Genomic DNA, 10,933 nt, shown 5'->3' on the forward strand with positions numbered 1-10,933 from the left:
CGCCCTCCCCCCCCCCATTTATCCATCTCCTTCGGGATCTGCTCTCTTGTCGTGTCAGAGTATGTTTTCTCGCGTTGTTGCCTTTTCCGTGGAGTTCACTGGCTGGGATAAGCCTGTCCCCGTCGCCTGTGGGATTTCTCTCATTGCTGGGCCTTTGGGAGGTCTGTCTCTACCACGAGGTGCGCTGTGTCCATGCGAGTTGGTCTTTCCTTCCGACTGGTTTCCTGCCCGCACACCCGCCCGTCATTCTGTGCATCTGGAATTCATTTCACTGCTGAAGCCCCGGGGGGAAACGGTGTCCTGAAAACTAGCCAGCTGTCCCAGCCTCACAGGGGTAATCCTCGCCTGCTTGCGATACTCATTTAATTGCATGTGAAATATGTATCAGAGGGGGGCTGCTCTGGGCGGTCTGTTCTTGGGGGCGGGCACAGTTTGCAGGCTGTGAGGCCTTGATTGAGGAAAGGTGTGCAGAGTGAATCCGCCTCCCCTTTCACAGCCTAGCCAGGTCCAGGGCTCCTCAAAAGCCCAGAGCCCCTGTGGCCAGTCCAGACGTAGGCCTGAGTGCAGGGAGCTAAGCGGGGATTCAGGGTGGTGACCTTCAATCCCGCTCCTCTCTGTCATCGTCACACTTATTTATGGAACCTGCCACAGGCGTGGGCTCTGTACTTAACACGTTAGTGCTCTGCAACGGGACCACCTCCTGGTGACCCCACCACATGGGGAGGGAGCCCCACTGCTGGCAGGCGATTGGAGTGTGTCTTTAGGGTTCAGCTGATAAGATGCTTCTGCTGAGCAAACACTGCCAGTCTTTTCAGCAGAAGTAACAGCAGGGGAAGGAAGGCACACGAGCTCTGACTGGGCTCGGTCTGTGGGGACATTGTGGGGACCAGCTCTGAGGGGGGTGCGTGGGCAGAGGAGAGCAGGCTGCCCTGCAGTCTCAGCAAAGCCCTTCGAGACCCAAGGAGCTCCGACCTGGGAGGTCCTGGAGTTCTCAGGAGTTGAGCAGGTGAGGGTCTGCCTTCTCTCCCTGGGACAGGGCAGTTCGAGGAGAGGGTCCCAGCGGCCACATGCCCAGCAGCTGGCATGGAATGGCACCTGGGCGCCACCTCGCAGGGTCCACCACTGCCCTGCCTGACCACAGAAATGCGGCTGCTCTAGCTTTGGGAGAGTCTTGGAGGGAAATAGAGATGTGGGTTTTGGGCTGAGCGAGACCCAGTCTTGGTCACGGTTCCCTTTTGTCTTGCAGCATCTCCCTTCTTCTCTGGAGGGAAGGCTGGGTCCTGGGACTCCACCTCTGACGTCGGAGCTGGTGGCCTGTGGCAGGTAAGCGATGCACACAGGGTGTTTGAATGAGCCACTGTCCCTGCACCTGCTGTGTGGAGGCAACTGTGTCCCGGCCGAGGTGCACAGACCTGTGTGGGGAGAGGAGCCTCGCGCACGTGCAGAACAGCTCAGGAGGGAGAAACAGCTTCCGGAAGCTTCTGGCGGCCCTTGGCATTTCAGGGCACTGCTCTGTCTTCACGGGAAGGCCAGACATCGCCGGTGGGCCTGGCACCACGGAGTTCCCAGAACAGCCCCTCGTTTCTGTTTACTTTCTGTGACTTCCCCTCTGTTGCCACCAATGGAATGTTCTCGCTCTACCCAGAATGAGACAGAGCCCAGGTTGGCTGTCCTGTTGTGTTTGCACAAAGGAGTTATTCTTATAACGTAAGAGGTTATGCACTCCCAAACAATGTGGCCCTGTGGTTCCGGGTCACCCCCGCTGGGGCTCTGGGAAAACAATAGCAGAAAATGTTAAAAGGAAGCACTAGCCAGGTTCATGAGGAAGAGCTGGAGGCGGTTGGCACTCGCAGCAGAAAAGAAAGAAAATGCTACCCTTTCCCTGGTAGAATGTTCTGGGGTATTTTCTTGGCTGCACTTTTTATTCTCTGGGCGATAGAAGGAAACCGCCTTTTGTAAAGCCAGTGGGGTGAGATCGTCAGTTAACATGCCACAGCCTTCCTGTGCTCAAAAGCAATGACAGAGTCTTTCCTCCCTGGGTGAAAGGACTGGACAGAATCATAATGGACATTTGCATAATCCTGGGCAGTGGCTGGATTTGAGAGGGAACAGCTCCCCGGAGCTTCCTTTCAGGTCCTGTTCGAATACTAAAATCCTCTCCCCATCAAGTGGGCGCCTGAAATATTTCAGGTTTTCCTTTAAGCACACCACCCTCTATTCAGCTGGGGGAGGAGATTTTGCCCCAATGTTCTTCTGCCCACTTTTACATCACTGGTCTTTGTTTGCCTTATGGCCTGTGCTTTAGGACAGAAAGAATGTTAGGGATAGAAAGAATGTTAGGGACTTTTTTTTCAGGTTACGGCCTGGGGGCTTTTATTAGTGAAGAATTCCGGAGTCTTCTGGGCCCAGGGTCAGTCCTCACTGCCACTGAGGTCCCAGGGACTTAAAATACTTCTGCCCAGGAAGCAGCCTCCAGCGGACCTGGCCTTATAAGTGCAGCCCCCTGGCCAGGGCTGGCTGCGGTCTGTTTGGGTGGTGGTGAAACCCAGTGAAAGGCATTCACATTCCTCGCATTCTTCTGGCCTGGCATTGGCGAGATTGCTGGGGCTTTTTAAATCAAACACAAGTATGCAGCATGACTCTTCTCTCTAGATATACTCAAGAGATACCAGTGGGTTGTGCGGTATGACCTGTCTCACCCCACATGGTCTCATGAGGCACAGCTTGTCCGATGCAGGTCCCCTCTTGGACTGGACAGGAAGAAGTTCATGAGGGCCCTGCCTGGGACCCCTCCCTGGCTCCAGCGGCTCCCAGGCTGCCATTTATGTGGTTTGCTTTCTCAGGCCCTGAGCCAGATGAACCCCAGAGCAGCAAGACTTCTGAGAAGAGGGAACAGGAGGGTGAGACAGGGCCTGGCCATCTAGGGATGAGCCAGAGCGGTGCCCTCTGTCTCTATCTGAGCATAAAGGGCTCCAGGAGCCTGGAGAGGGAGGGTCACCTTTACCTGCCGCGGAGTTGGCAGCGTGGACGGGTGTCTCAGCCTGAAAGAGACCGTCCCTCATTATGGCAAAAAAAAATGTCATCTTGGCACATTTGGCCAACTTTTGTGGCTTTTCCTCCCAGGAACATAAATGCCATGTTTTCTCTGTGCTTAATAGTCATGATCTGATTTGTCTCAAGTTCTTTGTGAGATGGAGCTTCCCCGGATTTCAGTTTCTATGTCTAGAGTTTTGCCAGTGCCTAGTTTTGTGATTGGCACGTAATTCCTGCAACTTTAGCTTAGGTGTTCTGGTTCAGGTGTCCACGCTGCTGCTCGGATGCCAATCCCAGATGAGGGAGCAGGAAGGGGCTGACTCCAGTGCCCTGCCCTGGACACATTCTTTGTGTCCATGTGTCCCCGTGGACAGCTCCTTTAAGACCAGGATCAATGATGGATATAACTGGAAATAACACAACTTGCCCTGAGAGCTATTTGGGGGAGACCCACGGCTCTGCGGGTGCCTGTGAAGGTAGGAGCTCCCGTTCAGGACGCTCCAGCCAAGCACCTGCTCGCTGCATGTCGTGTCTACTCCAGTCCTGGGATACTGTGCACCCTGCCCATTTTACAGATAACAACTGAGGCTCAGAGAGTTCAAGATCAGAGAGTTATTACAATGAGTAGAAAGACCAGGCCTAGAGCTGGAGGAGGAGTGCCCCAAGCTACTGCTTTGCTGCCTCCCTTACCTGGCCCCTAGGAGGACACATGAGCTATGTGGGCACTGTCCCCAGGCCAGCATCAGCCAACAGCAATCAATTCTAGCCACAAACATGAGCCACACAGCTACTTTTTAGAGTAAAGAGAAACAGATGAAATTAATTTTTGTTCTCTCAGAACTGTAAGTTGACTTGAAAATCAAGGATACAGTTAAGACTTGTCCCCACTCTGAAGGGGTGGCTGGCTGGGCACCCTGACTGGTCCACAGGGAGAACTAACAAACTTTTGCTCTTCTGGGGTTTCAGACTGGGGACTTCCAGACTTTCCTGACGGTGTGTTTTTGTTTTGTTTTGTTTATGTGAATGTCACATAATATTTCCAATTAATCATTTTGAGATGTACGATTTGTTGGCATTTAGTGCGTTCACAGTGTTGTATCCACCACCATCGCATTTTTCGTCACCCCGAAAGGACGCCCATGCCCATTCGTCCCTCCCAGGGCACTCTCCCCTCGTTCCATGGCGTCGCTTTTACTCTGGTCTGTGTGTAGGGGACATCCCAGCTTTCAGGTGTCTTTGGAACTGAGCGGCTGAGGCCAGGTGACATCCAGGCCCGCATGGACCGTCACTGGCCGGGTGACCCAGAAGCCTCGATCCCGCACCTGCCACAAGGCCTGCCTGGGCCCCGCATGGGGTCGGTTCTGTTGATATAGCGTGTCCAAACCTGTAGAGAAGTTTTATAAAAACCTACTGGAGCCAAACAGAGGACACATCTGGAAGCAAGATCTCAACAGACTGAGAAAAACGCTTCATTTGAATGTCAGTGTGCAGTTTCTTTTACACATTTAGGATTAAGGCACGAAGGGGGGAACGCAGGAAGAGTTCATGAGGGGGGAGACAGCTAGGCCAGATTGGATTGCGGTTGGTGGTTACGGCTTATTTCAAAGGTGAGTTAACCTAGATGCACAGAAACAATGGCCAGGGCTGGCTTCGGGCCAAGGTAAACCATTTAGAAGTTATAGGCCAGGGGCATGGCTACCCACCATGACCTGTCCCGTTAGGAATTTATGATCGGATCACCCTGTGGAATCCCTTTGTGTCCACAGGTCCGACCTCCCCAAGACCTGAGAGAGGGGAACCTTGCAGCCCTGCATGAGCCTAAGATAGGGGTGGGCAAACTTTTTGACTCGAGGGCCACAATGGGTTCTTAAACTGGACCGGAGGGCCGGAACAAAAGCATGGATGGAGTGTTTGTGTGAACTAATATAAATTCAAAGTAAACATCATTACATAAAAGGGTACAGTATTTTTTTATTTTTTTATTTATTTTTTTTATAGTTTTATTCATTTCAAACGGGCGGATCCGGCCTGCGGGCCGTAGTTTGCCCACGGCTGGCCCAAGACATTACTCGCCCCTATCCCAACCTTTTATTCAAATGCCTCACCTGTGGCTGCTTCAGTAAGTACAGGGCTGCCATTGGATGAGTGAGGTCATGAGCCCCAAAGTGTGAAGCCCAGGGCATGTGAACAGACCAGAAACCTGAGCCGCACCCCCAGCTGCCCCCAGCCGCCCCCAGCCACACGCCACACTAAAAATGGCAGTTGTGTTCTTAGAAGCCTTGTGTTTTGGCCTGGTAGCTACCCTGCCTTTTCATCCTCCTTAAAGCAGGCCATGTCATGAAGACAATGAGAAATGTTTAGCATACTTGAGGCTTTGGAGATAAAAGGTGTGAATGAAGAAAGATTCTACCATTGTTTATTTCAAGAGCCTTCCAGTCTCTGACTGAAACCTACTTAGACTCACAAAGAAGTTTTCAATCTAATCAGAAACCCCAGTTTTCCTGTCTCTGCCTGGAGTTTCCCCCCTTTGTTTGTGCATTACTTCAAGTTGCCTGCGCAGGCCGCTGCGATTTAGGAAGGGCAGAGGGAATGCGTTTCATCCTTGGGTCAGACAAAAGGCCTCTGCCCAGAGCCTACAGCGTTCGCCCTGCTTTCCAATGAATTTCAATTATGAGCACATAAGCACACTTTGCATACGTTGGTTTCCTGGCCCTCAGTTTCCTCATCTGCAGAAACAGAGCTCGTGCCTCAGAAGTTTCTCAAGGATAAGAAATATGAGATCGGCATGCAGACTTGCTCTGGAAAGGAAAATGGGAGGATTACCGGAGAGAGGCAGACCTAGCACAGCAGTCCGGAGGACCTGGAATTTGAGAACTGAAGCTGCTCTTTAGGAATTGTGCTTCTCCCTGGTCACCTGGCTGCTGCTGCTCACCCAGCATGCACCTGGTCCAGGAATGGCCTGCGGCCCCAGCCACAGCAGTCCTGGACCACTTGTACCTACAGTTCCCAGCTCCCAGCTCTCAGGAGAACAGGGTTGGGCTGGGTCAGCAGGCAGTTTGTGGATCTGTGTCCATTGCTGGTTGATTGTGGGGAGGGGACAGGGCCACCGGGGTGTCCAGGCTGGGGGTGTCCTTGCAGGAGGGAGTGATGGCCATTGGTTCTCCCGCTAAGGGAGGAGGTGGCATGCTTCATAACCACCTGGGCTGACTGCAAGCTTTCCATCCCCCGGCCTCCCTCGCTGCCCCCTTCCCTCTATTTTCCCATAGCCCCATCCTGTGGGCAAGACATTTAGCTTCTCTGAGATTCCCTTTTCTCGTGTCATTGTTGAGGCCCCAAATGGGAGCCCAGTGGCTCCTTTGTGATGTGGTTGCGGGGGCGGCCCTGGCCCTGACAGTTCGGCTCCTGCCATTTCTGAAGCACACTGCCCTCCTGAACTCAGGTTGCCCCAGGGGTCCCAAAGATCCAAAGAGGCATTAACACGACCCACTGGCCAGAGTGAATTACCGGGGGCCCTCTTGTTTAGCCGTGCGCATCTGGCCTCGGGGAGGGCTGGGCAGAAGGAGCAAGAGGACCTTCCTGGCGTGCGTGCTCCGATGGTGTTTGCAGGAGGGACATGTGGGGTGGATAGAGGTCCTGGAGCCACACGTGCGGTGCACCCAGTACCCCCCTCCACTCGATTCAGGGTGGGGAGGGACTTGAAAGGCCACTGAGCCAAGCTGTGCGTTTAGCAGAGGAAGCCAGCTTACATAGCTGGTGGCTGTCCGAGGTCACACGGTGTCTTCCTATTATAGGCCACCATCCGCGACCCACCAGGTCAGGGTCAGCCCACTCTGCCGTCAGCGCCTGGCCGGGTCCGCCTTGCTATGCCTGTGTGGCGTGCTCCTCACCCTGGTTCCTGTTCAGGGATACCTTTCTTTCTCCCGCTTCCCCATCCCAGGCAGCCCTGGACTTTGCGCTCAGTAAACACGGCTCAATTCTTTTTCCTCCTTTGTGGTCGCCCATAAATCCTGCTTACACTCACTGTGCCTACAGATGAGCTGGGGTGTGTGCTCTCGTTTCTCCTGGTTCAGATACAATTAGAAAAGCGCCAGTTGATGCTCTGTTGGCCTGGGATGTCCTCTGATGGAGAATAGTGGTCCGGGCCTTGCTATTGAACATAATTTTTATCAACAACAGAAGTGTGTTTACCCTAGTGGACCCTTAGCAGGGTCCTTTGATTTTAATTACTAGAGACCCGGTGCGTGAAAATTCATGCACTGGAGGGGTTGTCCCCAGCCCGGCCTACCTTCTCTCACAGTCTGGGAGCCCTCAGGGGCAGGAGGTGACCAGCGATCAGGGAAAGGCGACGCCCCATCACACCTCTGCTGCTGCCACTGTGGCAGCACAAGCCTCGGCCGGCCCTGGTTACCTGAGCCTTGGGCGGCCCTGGGTGGCTGGGCAGCTGCCATCTGAGGCTTGCCTGCACCTCGGGCCGGCCCTGGGGGCCTGAGGGGCTGAAGGGACTGGGGGGCTCTGGAGGCAGGTACCCCAGCGGGGCTGAAGGGACGGCGCCGCCACCTTGTGGCTGTGGGCACCACCATCTTTGAGGGCGTGGTAGTTAATTAGCATATTCCCTCCTTATTGGCTATGGGCGCCGCCATCTTTGCGACAGTGTGAGGGTCAATTAGCATATTCCTTCTTTATTAGATAGGATGATTATTATTTTAATCCCCACCCAAGGGTATTTTTTCATTGATTTTTAGAGAGAGGGAAAGACAGGAATATCAATGTGAGAGAAACACATCGATTGGTTGCCTCCTGCGCGAGCCCCAACCAGGGCCTGGGCTGGGGAGGAGCCTGCAACCAAGGTACATGCCCTTGACCAGAATTGAACCCTGGACCCTTCGGTCTGCAGGCTAAGCCAAACCGGCTGGGGCTGGCAGGGTTCTTTGAGAGGGTCTGCAGCACAACCTTACAGGTGAGGGTGGTGTTCTCAAGACAAAACCCACAGTCTTACCGAGTTCCTCACTGGATTTGGTCACAGGCCCTGACTGGGAGGAAGGCCTAGACCTGCGTGGGGATAAGGGGACCTGGACATAAGCGAGCCTGGTGGCTCTGAGATGGGCTGGACATCTCCCGGAGGCTGGAGTGCTCAGCTTAAACCAAGGTTGACCTGGACAGAAACCTCTTTATTTCCTTTATCTATTTAATAATTCTGTTTTTTGTTAAGTCCAGATAACATCCGCTCATTTACAGAGTGGGGAAGACCTAGCTTAGGAAAGTTTTCTTTGGGTTTGTATCGAACTTGGAGCTACTCTGAATGAGCCCTGAAACTCAAAGGTGCTCACCAGGTGGCTTACGGAAACCGAGGGTCCAGGTCACGGGCAGCTCCAGGTGACTAGCAGGCCGTCTGTGGGCAGGTGACTGGAAAGAGGGGGTCCCTCTGAACTGTGCGGGCTGCACGGGATCAGGTCTCGATGTGGCATTTGAGGAGGAATTAATGAATGGGTTCTTCAAGAGGAGGGCGGGGTCCTGAATGAATGGTGCACGAGATCCTCAGGCCGAGGGTTTGACAAAGAGGAAGCTTCCCGGAGAGAAACGTCACCTGCAGTGTTGGCCGAGCTCCTCTGTAACTGTGTTATTTTTACATTTTGCACAGGGGTTTACAGTGTGTAACGCTCTTGGGTTTGTCCTTGATTTTCTTAGGGAGTCATGGGTCCAGCCAGATCTTAATTAGTACTTCGTTTTACTGACGGGAGAGCTTGTGCCTCACAGAAGCTCAACAGTGATTGACTGAGGTCAGACGGGACCTCAACACCCTCACACGGGCTCCCCAGAGCCAAAGGCCTGAAGGGGGGATGATGGGAGGCTGAGCAGGGTTCCAGAACTCTCCGTCATGGAAGGAGTCACGGGCAGCAGCGAGGCATGTGGGCTGTGCACCAGGTTCCTGCTGGGCCCAGATCTTTACTTTCAAAAGGACTCGATGTAACTTGAGAACCAGCCTCCATCTGACTGGGCATCAAACATTTGTCAGGAGGCAGTTTGCCTGTAAGTCACCAGGAAATTGTCCATGTTGGGAATGCTGTGTTGCTGTGTAAATCCTTCAGGGTACCACACATGAGTGGGCTTCTGCATGAACCTGAGCATGCCTGTGGGAGGCGCCCATGGTAAGGTCCTAAGGGGACAGAGTGTGTGCCCCCGTGGCAGGAACCAGGGTGGCCTGCCCTGGCTGTCCTGTGAGGCTGGTCCAGGAGCAACCTCGGGCTGGGGCCCCATGACCAACCAGGGTTCGGCCCTCAGGCACTGGACTCTGGGGTGGGCCCAAATCCTGCAGACCCAGTTTTTCAATGGGATCTGAGAAAAGCAGGTCCTTTGGTGATGCAAAATAGAGCAGTGGTTCTCAACCTTCTGGCCCTTTAAATACAGTTCCTCATGTTGTGACCCCAACCATAAGATTATTTTTGTTGCTACTTCATAGCTTAATGTTGCTACTGTTATGAATCCTAATGTAAATATTTGATATGCAGGATGGTCTTAGGTGACTCCTGTGAAAGGGTGGTTCGACCGCCAACGGGGTCGCGACCCACAGGTTGAGAACCGCTGAAATAGAGCATCCTGGCTGCACCGATGGCGGGAATGGGAGTTCCGGGGGCAGTTGTTGCTGAGAACAAAAGGAGGGTCCTCAGTTGGGTGATGACAAGAAGACCCTCTTCCCTTGGGGGGATCCTTTTCCTTTTTCTCCCACTTCTCCCGTGTGGTTCTGGTGGGGTGTGGCCTGGACTTCCATATCTCTGCTCACCGACCCTTGCTGTGCCTTACTTACCTTATCTGCAAAATGGGAACGAGAAGCTGTGGTCCCATGAGTGTGGCACCTGCACAGCTGCACTGGTGCATTGTGGGGAAGTGGATCAGGGGTGATGGGGCTGACCCCATAGGGACGGTGACCAGGGGCTAGAGGCTGGAAGTATTGACTGGCCTCCAAATGGCTCCAGGCCCAGGCCCATCCCCATCCTTCCCTCACCTTGATTTGGGTGTCCCCGGGCTGTTTGCATTTGTGCTTAGTGAGTCTGAGTTGGGGTCTTAGGGTCTTAAAAAACAACCCAAGGTGGCCCGCACCTGTCCCTGTCCAGGGGCCACAGTGCCTGAAGTCTCGGTCAGCACCTCTGACCACCCACTGCATCCTGGCTGTGACTGGGGTACCATCTGCCTTTTATGGTTTCTTCCCCTTACTGAACCGGCTCCCCTGCTGACTACATGTGGACTTCTTTCTCTGTCCTGATTATAACAAAAGTATGCCTCCGCGCATATAGTTTTAAATAACGCTATCTTTTCGACTGTGCACATGCAGGGCATTTTAGCCCCAGGTAGGTTCCGTTGGATGCATCCTAACTTAGGATGTCACCTGTGACCTTGCTTCTTTATAAAGATTTTTTTTAAACTTTTTATTGAACATAAAGTTACCCATTTTAAAGTGTCACAATTCAATGGGATTTAGTATATTCACAGAGCTGTGCGGCCACGACCTCCACCTATTTCCTAAAGGAGACCTGTGAGTCCCTGCCTGCCCCACCCTCTGGCAAACGCTCCCCTGCTTCTGTCTCTGCAGATCTGCCTGTTGTGGATTCTTCTTGTAAATGGAGTCATACAATACGGGACTTTTGTGACTGTCTTCTTCCACTCGTCATATTCCCAAGGTTCCTCCATATTGCGGTGTGGGTCAGAATTTCCTTCCTTTTTCTGGTAACACTCTGCCGTAAGGATGGGCCGCCTTTTGTTGGTCTCCTGACCCACCAGTGGGCTGTTTCCACCTCCTGACTCTCGTGAATAGTGTGGCTGGGATTCGTTGTGCTTTGCGGATCCTACTTTAATTCTAAGAGCTGTTGGAGAGACCCCTAGCTTTTAATCCCTGCCCCACCCCCCA

General features: G+C 53.3%; 1 protein-coding gene across 1 annotated transcript in view; it reads left to right on the top strand.

The window, feature by feature from the left end:
* Positions 1-1,248: 1,248 nt before the first annotated feature.
* The window catches only part of SH3BP4 (SH3-domain binding protein 4), a 43,075-nt gene continuing 33,390 nt past the window's right edge, over positions 1,249-10,933 (top strand). The window contains exon 1 of the mRNA XM_006760460.2: positions 1,249-1,323. The gene's annotated coding sequence lies outside the window, so the exon portion shown is untranslated. The remainder of the gene's footprint in view (positions 1,324-10,933) is intronic.

Source organism: Myotis davidii, unplaced genomic scaffold (assembly GCF_000327345.1).
Source record: "Myotis davidii unplaced genomic scaffold, ASM32734v1 scaffold370, whole genome shotgun sequence".
NCBI classification, from domain to species: Eukaryota; Metazoa; Chordata; class Mammalia; order Chiroptera; family Vespertilionidae; genus Myotis; species Myotis davidii.